Raw genomic sequence first — 10,202 nt, forward strand, 5'->3', positions numbered from 1 at the left:
GTGCGATGACAAACAGACAGGACAGTTGAACACATGAATCATGGCCCTTATTGACGGAGCTGTCACAGATGAATCTCAATTGTGCGCGGTCGGTGAACTGCTCACTGCTGGCTACTGTCTCTACGTCTTAATGTACAGCCAATTAAACGGTTCACCGCCCAAAGCTCCAATGAGTCAATGGAGTTGGCGGTCTAGGGTTCAAATCCTTTTTTTAGGGTTTCGTACCTCAAAACAATAAGGATTAAATAAATAAAAAATAATATAATAAAATATCTTTATTTTCAGACAGTTATAACAATGTCGTTTGCTTGTGGTCTCTACACTAGGTAACCTGTATCGTGGCGAGTGGCGACCATGTATGGCTTAATCCAAGATATAAATTATCTCCATTCCTCTGCCAATTACGTCCAGTAGTTTACGCGTTTTTTTATTCAGATACAAGTTAGCCCTTGACTACAATCTCAGCTGGTGGTAAGTGATGATGCAGTCTAAGATGGAAGCGGGTTAACCGGAAGGGGTATGGTAGTTTTCATTAAACCCATACTCCTTTGGTTTGTTTCTACACTGCCTCGTACCGGAATGCTAAATCGCTTGGCGGTAGAGCTTAGACTGGTAACTAGACACGGCCGAAGCCTGTCAAATGAGCTCGGTGACTATCAGTCAGTGTTGATCACCGAGTTAACGAATCACCCCGCTGAACGGGAACTTTGAAAATACAAGTATTCACTAAGTATTCAACAAAGTTGCATGTTTTTCCAAAACAGTAGATAGTGAACTCCCATCCATACTCACAATAATTGCAACCAATCACGAAGCCTTGGCATCAAAAGTTCCAAAGCACAACATCGGATCGCAATAAAAGAATCGGGATCCTAACGAATCATAAACATCGAGTGATTTTATCGTTTTGAAATACGGTAATGCGGGGATCGCCGCGGCTCAATCATAACTTAGCGACTAATGTCACCCGTGACAGCGGCAGCTGATTGGTCTCCGACATAAATATGCGACAGTAAAGTTTTTACGACTCCAGATAATGCCTTTTTGCCGATGCAAGTTTGCCGATTAATCGTATGCCATCTTGGATGCATTTGCTTTTATGACATTTAAGACGTTTCGCAATGTATATTATTCGCAATAGTTTATTGAAAGCACTGCTTAGCGAGAGTACAGTTAAGTAACAAAATAACCTTTAGCCAAGTTAAGATTTTAAGGGGCTGATTTCCTTCAAGATGGTTTGGTATGAATAAACTGAAATAAAACAACTTAAGATTTTGACAGTGGTAACAGAACTGTTTAATTGCTAAACTGTGTTAAATGGTTCAAGATGAATTTGCCGCCATTTTCACTCCAGAATCTCACCATAGATATTATCTGTGGCTTTGATAGACTACAGGGTGTAATTAGAATGCTAGCAAAAACGAAGACAAATGATAGAACTTATGCTTAAGATACTACAAAAAACGTGTTTTTTTTAAATACATACAACATACATACCTGCAATGTTCAAATGTTCGCAATGTATTACAAATGAAATATCCGACTGACGTTGGAGATCAACGAATGTTGCATAGATACTCGTACCCCTTTTTGTTTTGCACGCTATACATTGCGGTTTTGAAAAATACTAAATCACTTAAACCCAAACAAACAAAGCACAAGGCTAATCGGTATTGGACTTTTATTGGATTGGATTGTGTTTGGGTAGAATAATAATAGAGCTAAGTTTTCGCTAGCATTCTAAGTACATCCTGTATAACCGACAACGGTTCCAAAAAATCTTATTTTTTCTATTGTTATCTCGTAAATAAACTTGCGCGTGATCCTCTCAACACTTCACGGTGAATCCGCATTTAATGCCAAATGATTTTAATTAAACGCCGCTATTAGGAGACTGTATAAAAGTTTATTGGTTTATTGACATGGTCGCTCAATCCGTATCGGCTCAAAGATGGCCTCCGTGGATCGAACGTGACCATAAAAACTTAAGTGAATAAGAATTAAATCGGTTTCAGTAAAAATGCATGTTTATTAGGACGGATCAGAGCCTCAACTTGCGGAAAACCGTCACTACGCTCAATGTCATTATAGTATGACATATTGTGTCCCCTACTAATATTATAAATCCTAAAGTGTCTGTCTGTTACCTTTTCAAGATCCACTCAACTGATTTTAGTTGAGTACAGATATACTTTTTATACGTAAAATCAAAAAGCTCACATGGGATTTAAAAAAACATACTTAAATCGAAACGAAGTCGCAGGCGTCGTCTAGTATCACAAAAAATTGTAAGGAGCTTTTAAGTTTTTTTCTCTTACTTTAGATTTTAGAACAATAATTGTTGTTCCAATTACCAAAAATATTGATTTCCTCATAATAATTGAATAGATTGTTGACTATTAGGTATATTTTGTAGAGTTAACTTTAAGTTGGTAGTAAGTAAGTATGGGTATTCTAGAGTCTCAAGAATATTCTACTAGTCTCAATCTATACCTGATTATTTGGTACTTACCTAATATTACGTAATATATATTTTAAATGATGACCACTATCCATTATTAGCACATCAAATAAGGAAACGAATGCGGAATGATGGCAAATGTGTAGAATAAATCGTGATCATAAAAACTTTGAGTGAATAAAATCGAATCAAGTAAAAATGCATGTTTATAGGGACGCAATAAAATCTGATGTTTATTTAAGGCTCGGTGGCTAATGACTATTTAAATATGGGTTCTGAGTGCTCGTAAAATTCACAACAGTTTATGAGGAAACGCACCTAGGCTTCTTTGAACACTCACTGAGAAATCTGATGAATACTCAGGAGAGCATCCATAATTTCACAAAATTCCACGGATTAAACGTGTATTTGCAATGAATAAATATATGATTATGATTATGATAGGTACGAAGCAATTTGCTTCATCATTTTTAATTCTAACAGCTAGGATATGGAACGCCCTTCCAGCATCAGTTTTCCCCCAGTTTTCCCCTTCAATTTTAATATGGGCATCTTCAAGTCTTCAAGAGTGAATAGGCATGTTCTAGGCAAGCGCGCTCCATCTTAGGCTGCATCATAACTTGTCAGCAGGTCTGATTGCAACCAAGCGCTAGTCTATAAAATTAAAACTAAAAAACCATAGTTTTTGCTTCTATAAATATCTCTACGTCTGTAATTGATAAATTATTCGGAACCCTCTTCCTACAAACGGAGTTTATTTACAACTTGAATATGAATCTGCGTCTACGGTTTGTCAATTTCCCTAAAAATTATAGTTTCAAAAATACACAGACTCAAAGATTTCGTTATTAAATCTACTTATTAAACTTTTGTCCTAAAGTAAACAAAGATCTACATTATCATTGATCTTCCCAACACATATTCGAGTACCCAAAGACTTTGCCCTTCGAGCGTCCGACACGTTATTTTACACTGACAGCCATTATTGTTAACTACTTTGAGCCATTTTGAACTAGATATTGGATTAGTCCAATATCGGACATAGGTACCTTCTCGACATCTTTCATTCCGTGGTCGACATATTCTACCCCAAATTCCATAATCGATGTGAATAAACGACCAAATCTATTCCTCCACAAGTAACACATAAAGACCCTGAAATCACAGAACACGCCACATGGGCGTGAAATGCGAATCGATAGAGAAAATCCGCAAACACAGTGTGCAAAAAAACACCACGCGACGAACAATGTGTAAAACAAAAAAAAAACCTGTGCAAGAACAAAATATAACTCATCTCAGTCAGAACTCAGAGCGCGGCGAGTGGTCGTTTTTTCCATCCCTATCTTCATATCCGGCGTGTGCAGAACCTCTGTAGTCTGGAAACATTGCCTTCACGTGACGCCGTAGGATTTGACAGGCCTGGTTCACGGGAACGACCGAATACTGCTTAGGGTCTGCTCACACGCACCACAAGATTGTCTTGTGTGATAGGTCCGTTTTTAAAACCCAACTATAAAACGACGATTGTAGGTACTCGTGCTAGTTGAAACGTTCTTGTAATTACCTGTTTTCAAAGCATCTAAAATTTTGTATATAAGTAGGTATCCAAGGAATAAAAACCTTAATTTGCTATAATCCGCTGAAAAGGCAAATCTCTATGGTACAAAATGCAACAAGTGACTTGCACCACCCGCCCTCCCACTGCTAAGCATGCAAGAAAAGCCAGCCACTAAGCAAACCCCAAGCACCACCACGCAACACCACACAAATCCTCCAGAACACAGTCGACGCACGTTTCGCTCCGACACCGGAGCATTCTCAGCAGATGTAGTTGTAGACCTTACAATGCACAATTGCAAAGTTATTTTTTGTGATTATTACGCTATGGATGACGTGAAATCAAAGAAAAGTAGGCTATTCATAGGCTACCTAGTGTCATAATATGTAGGAGCACATTTTGACACCTGCCATTGACGTCGAAGCCTCGACGTTTTGTTTCCCTACCTGTCGTGAACTGTGCTTCTAGACAGAAGAGACAAAATGTCGTAGAAAAGTCGCTCGTATGAGTACACCCTGTCGCAATACGTTTGTTGTCTTTATCTGAAGACTGCAAAATATAGTCTTGACGGCGGGTGCGTTCGACACATTGCGGCGAAAACGTGCAGACGAGGAAAAAAGGGAAAGAGTTTAATGAATGCGACGCCGGAATTTTCACTTTTCTTCATTAGCTGGCCGGAGTTTAGCTGGAGTAACGACGAAATACACTGTGCAATTTTGTCGATTGTAATTCAGTGTTACATAGTTGTCTAGTTAAGAGCCGTGATATCCTTGTGATTACAAGTGTAAATTGAAAATTTATAACACCCCCGACAAGTGAAGGTTACAGTAACTAGAAAAGAGCTGATAACTTTCAAACGGCTAAACCGATTTTCTTGAATTATAGCTAAGAACACTCTCGTGCAAGCCGCCTTTCAAACAAAAAAAAACTAAAGTAAAATCGGTTCATTAGTTTAGGAGCTACGATGCCACAGATAGATACACAGATACACGCGTCAAACTTATAACACCCCTCTTTTTGGGTGTCTCTCTAACTTATCAATTCACAGTCAGTACAAGATAAAATATCTAGAACAATTTCTTTCAAAACTGTTTAGTTATGTACCATTTAGTTAAGATACACCATTCCATCCTAGCAAGTAGTTACATAACTCACTCATAGATGTAGATACAATATTCAATCACTACCAAATAGAGACTGCACCTAAACAGACAGATGTATCGGACAGTACATTACTTAGCGACGTACATACGACCCATACATTAATATAACGTTTATACGTACAAGCAATTTTGGTCCTTAACAGTTGTGAATTTATGATTGGAACCGCTTGCATGAATTTTGGGTATATATAGGGTTACCAAAAACTGATATTTGTGTGGATCGTCCTAATATTTTATATTGAATCGTAATCCTGATAAAATTAGTAATTTTTGACAAGACCTAATTAGGTCTTAAAACTATAGCAATATAATGTGTGAAAAAGCAATTACAAACGGCTTTAAAAAATGCCTAACCTAACCTGGTCCAAAGGTTGTCCATCGCCATTCAGCGGGGCAATGCTGCCAGCTTGATGGGCACTTTTGGTCCAGGGGCAACCAGGGGTAGTCTTTTTGACGATTAGGTATAACTAGTAGTAATTTTAATTTAGCTAAATAAAAATTGTACTATAATTAACTGGGTTATGAATTAGGTATTATGATCAAGAACAACAGATTATTTTATTTTTCCACGCTAGGTTTTCAACCCATATTTATTAATATTTGCAACAAAAATAAATAATAGATAAGGCTAGTTTTAAGTTTTTTGTAATATTTTCATATTCCAATGTCCAGCACTTTAAAAAATTGTTTTCGGAATTATTATTGTATCATTTAAGAGCTATAGTGTTATGGAGAATCAGGGATTCGAATATTGTTATGTAACTTTTGCATTAAAACTTACTCGCTAGAATTAGGGTTAAATCCCAAGGTGTTTATAAAATATTAAGATCATTAACTCTACCTGACCTGGATTAAAAAAAGGAGAAGGTAGAGTTCCCTTTCGCAAGTAGTCATGTGTTTTCGGTCCTCTTTATTTTTCTTATTTTTTATTTTTTTATTAATTTTGGTAATAGCATTTGGTCCAAACTATGAAGTGGAGACTTCATAGTTTGTTCGTAGTGAACCTAAAAATATTGATACAGAAACATATTATTTTGTTGGTATAGCTACAGAAATGATATAAACCGATTTATAACAATATCGAAAATATTTAATTTACGTGTTTTGATTAAGTAATGAGAATATTTTTATCGTGTACTTTGAAAAACGCCTGGTAATTTTCAGGTTTTCCAAGTTATGTGGCAACCCTAGTCATAGGTACACCGTATCTGAAAATAAGAAATTGCATTTCAAATCTCTGGTTATCGACGAGTCGCAATCGGACAGACGAACGTACCTGCCGATATCGAGCCGAGCTGATACGATGGACCGCCTTTTGTCATGTTATGAGCTGGCTTAAACCCCTTTTAGATGGCATGGACAGACCTCTAGGCTATCTTTAATAGTCTAATCATCATCATTATCTCAATCCAAAGCTGGTTCTATTCTGCTGTTGTTTAACTAAAAAGCCCTTAAGAGGAGTCTCCCCGTCACTCGCTCCATACAAACGTAGTTCCAATTTCATTTGAATATTATGTCCATGAAATTTTGCAGATATATTCTAGAAAGTACATAATACACATCTATGTTATGTACCTACATAACATATTTTCTAATTTATCGCGTAAAAACGTAAGAATTTTTAAATAACTATCTACTAATAATGCTACGTTGCATTCTTTTTAGGAACATTACCTATTCGTTTTTGGAAATTTTCACGTTTTTTGGCGATGACCCAAAAATTGGGGTTCTGGCACATGGCGACGGCAGTATTGGGCAAGAGTTTCCTTAGGTCCTTAGGTCTCCAAGACTTAAACCCTAATCTAAGCTTATTCTTAGTTCCATGCCTAACCCATAGCGGTTCAGGAATCGTTGATATATGATCGTAAAACATGCCTATAACACTTATTACTACTTATTTTTGGCATCAGTGGTTCAACCTAATTTTGGCTGTAACATTATTGAAGCAATAAATGATTTATTTATTTATTTCATTTATTTACCTCTGTTAATAAAGTTAAATTAATCAAAATGGAAGCGACGAACAGTAATCTTTTACAGGTGAAGTCGCAGCCGATCAGCAGCCTGTTTCAAAAACGCATATAAATATTATGAATATTGATATGTTAGCTTATTCGTGCGGACTTCATTAAACCCATCAGCCAACTAATTCGGTATCTGAACGCAATTATAATCAAGGTGCGGGACCTCACACGGGCTTAATTAACAGCTGTCGATTTTCAAAAAGGACGAAAAAGGATAAAAAGGCTGGCAAGGGAAAAAGGACGCGAAGGGTGGCGATAGCGTATCTGTGGTTAATGAAGCTATGCAAATTGTGTGCGCCCACGCACCTCTCGGTGTTTTTTGATCTGCGCGTATTTAACTTGGCGATCTTTTGGTTTGGATTTATCTAGGCGATAAGAGTGATGCTTTGATTTATTTTATTCGATAACGCGGTTTGAATTGGATAGATGCGATACTTTATTTAATTACTAGCTGATGTCCGCGACTTCGTTCGCGTGAATGTAGGTTTTTAAAAATCCCGAGGGAACTCTTTAATTTTCCGGGATAAAAAGTAGCCTATGTGCAATAATATTAGTATGATTATTAGCAACCCGCCCCGGCTTCACACGGGTAGTTTATTCCAATTTTCATAGGGATCTCTAACTTTTGTTTTAAAAATAAAATAAAGCCTATGTTACTCAGGATAATTAGCTTTATACTGGTTAAAGAATTTTCAAAATCGGTTTATTAGTTCCAGAGATTACCCCCTACAAACAAACTAACAAACTTTACTTCTTTATAATATTAGTATAGATTACCTTTGTTCGCGTGGATTTTAGTTTTTCAAAATCTCGTGGAAACTCAACAATATCTAAACGTTCTGGTAAATCCCGTGGGATCTTTCGATTTTCCGGGTTAAAAATATTTTATGTGATAATCTGGGATATATTCTACCTTCACTTCACAGCTAAATCCGTCCAGTAGTTCTTGCGTGAAAGAGTAACAAACATACACACACACACACAAACTTTCGCCTTCATAATATACTCGTAAGTCATTAAGTATGATTAATCTATCACCAAATCGCTTCATTTGTCGCTCCTTGATGTCGGAGGAATGTAGTGGCTAATATAATATTTATCCACATATTCTAAAACGTGAAATTCATCCGCGAGAAATTTTAAGCCCCTATTTTACCTCCTTAGGGTTTAAATTTTCAAAAATCCTTTCTTAGTGGATGTTTACGTCATAATAGCTTGTATGCCTTTCAGCCCGATCCGTCCGTGAGCTGTGCGTTGATAGAACAGTTAGTGATTCGTCAGTCAGTCAGTCACATTTTCCTTTTATTTAGATAGACACGACACGCATTTCAAAACACAAGCTGCTCGAAGAACTAGTAGCGTTGACAATAAAAGATAACACGATTAAACATTTGACATTTAAATTACTTACATTTTATTCAACATTTATTTGTCGGTGGCACGCAATCGTCACCGAGTTTACAATTAAATGTATTTATACATTTTATAACAGTCGGTCCTTTTGATTTCACCTAGTGTGACTCAAATACGAAATGTTTTGTCGACTAATACGACATTTTAAATTTTAAATTTTGAAAATAAAGAGCCTCGATAGCTCAATGGTAGAGGAGCGGTCTGAATTCCGAAAGGTCGACGGTTCAAACCCCACCCGTTGCACTATTTGTCGTACCTGCTCCTAGCACAAGCTTTACGCTTAATTGGAGGGGAAAGGGGAGTATTAGTCATGATGAGCATGGCTAATATTTTTTTTTAAATCACACTAATATTATAAAGGAGAAAGTTTGTATGTGTGTGTGTATGTTTGTTACTCCTTCACGCAAAAACTACTGGACGGATTGGGCTGAAATTTAGAATGGAGATAAATTATACCCTGGATTAGCACATAGGCTACTTTTTATCCCGGAAAATCAAAGAGTTCCCACGGGAATTTTAAAAACCTACATCCACGCGAACGAAGTCGCGGGCATCAGCTAGTAAAATATAAAAATTCTTAAGGCCTCTATGTATAAATATTGGATATATACCGATGCAGACGCTATTTTGTTGAAGTTCATTTGTTAGGTTTCCATATCTGAAGGGCGCCAATACTAATATTATAAGCCTCCGCTGTCCGTCTGTTAGTCGGCGGGCTGTATCTCATGAACTGCAATAGAGAGTAAAAACCACCATGGGAAATAAATGGCCGCCATGTAATTATTAAAAAATACATGGTTTTTATCTTGTACCTACGATAGTACGAAACCTTTCATGTGCGAGTCCAACTAGCACTTGACCGGTTTTTTAGTTTTAATTGCGTTATTTGTATTTCTTTTAATAAGATATGAAAGTTGATTTGAAATTTTTTAGCTGAAATGTTTAGTTACGTTACGTAAAACTGTTTAGTTACGCCTTATGAGATACTGTTCACTGACAGACAGACACCGGAAGCTTAGTAATAGGGTTGGCACCCTTCGGGTGCGGAACTCTACAAATGTCTATAATGTAATTTATCTACAGCTATAATAAGTAATTAATACCTAAATAGCATTTTATAAAGCCGTTCATGGTTTTGAAACGCGCGTCGTTTTGGATTTCAGTCCGTTTCTTGAGCGTTGAGCTATCAGGGCTTCTATCGTGGATTTGAATAAATTATGACTATTTAATAACAAAAAACCTCAATGAATAATAACCGTTTCGTATCAACAAACATGGCTGCCGGTTGGTGAACCGTTGAAGCTTTTATGCTTTGAAAAACATAAATCGCTAATAAATGATTCGCTCTATCAATAACAGAAATTACAATTTCTTCATACATTCTTGCTATTTATAGATGGACAACCAAAGATATTTGAAAGTTAAATTAGTAACAGATAGGACGATTAATAGTCAAGTCATAAGAAATAAAAGCCCATAAAGAGAAAATTGGGGCATGTCTGAAATATGTAGGACGAGGCAATACGTTCATTTCTCCTTATTGGTTAAATTAAATTGTTTTTCTTATCTTATGTATTTTT

At 36.6% G+C, this 10,202-nt stretch overlaps 1 protein-coding gene across 1 annotated transcript in view; it reads right to left on the reverse strand.

The window, feature by feature from the left end:
* The window catches only part of LOC123880728 (protein tiptop-like), a 381,041-nt gene that overhangs the window by 313,816 nt on the left and 57,023 nt on the right, over nt 1-10,202 (reverse strand). The gene's annotated exons all lie outside the window — the stretch shown is intronic.

This window comes from Maniola jurtina, chromosome 3 (genome assembly GCF_905333055.1).
Source record: "Maniola jurtina chromosome 3, ilManJurt1.1, whole genome shotgun sequence".
NCBI classification, from domain to species: Eukaryota; Metazoa; Arthropoda; class Insecta; order Lepidoptera; family Nymphalidae; genus Maniola; species Maniola jurtina.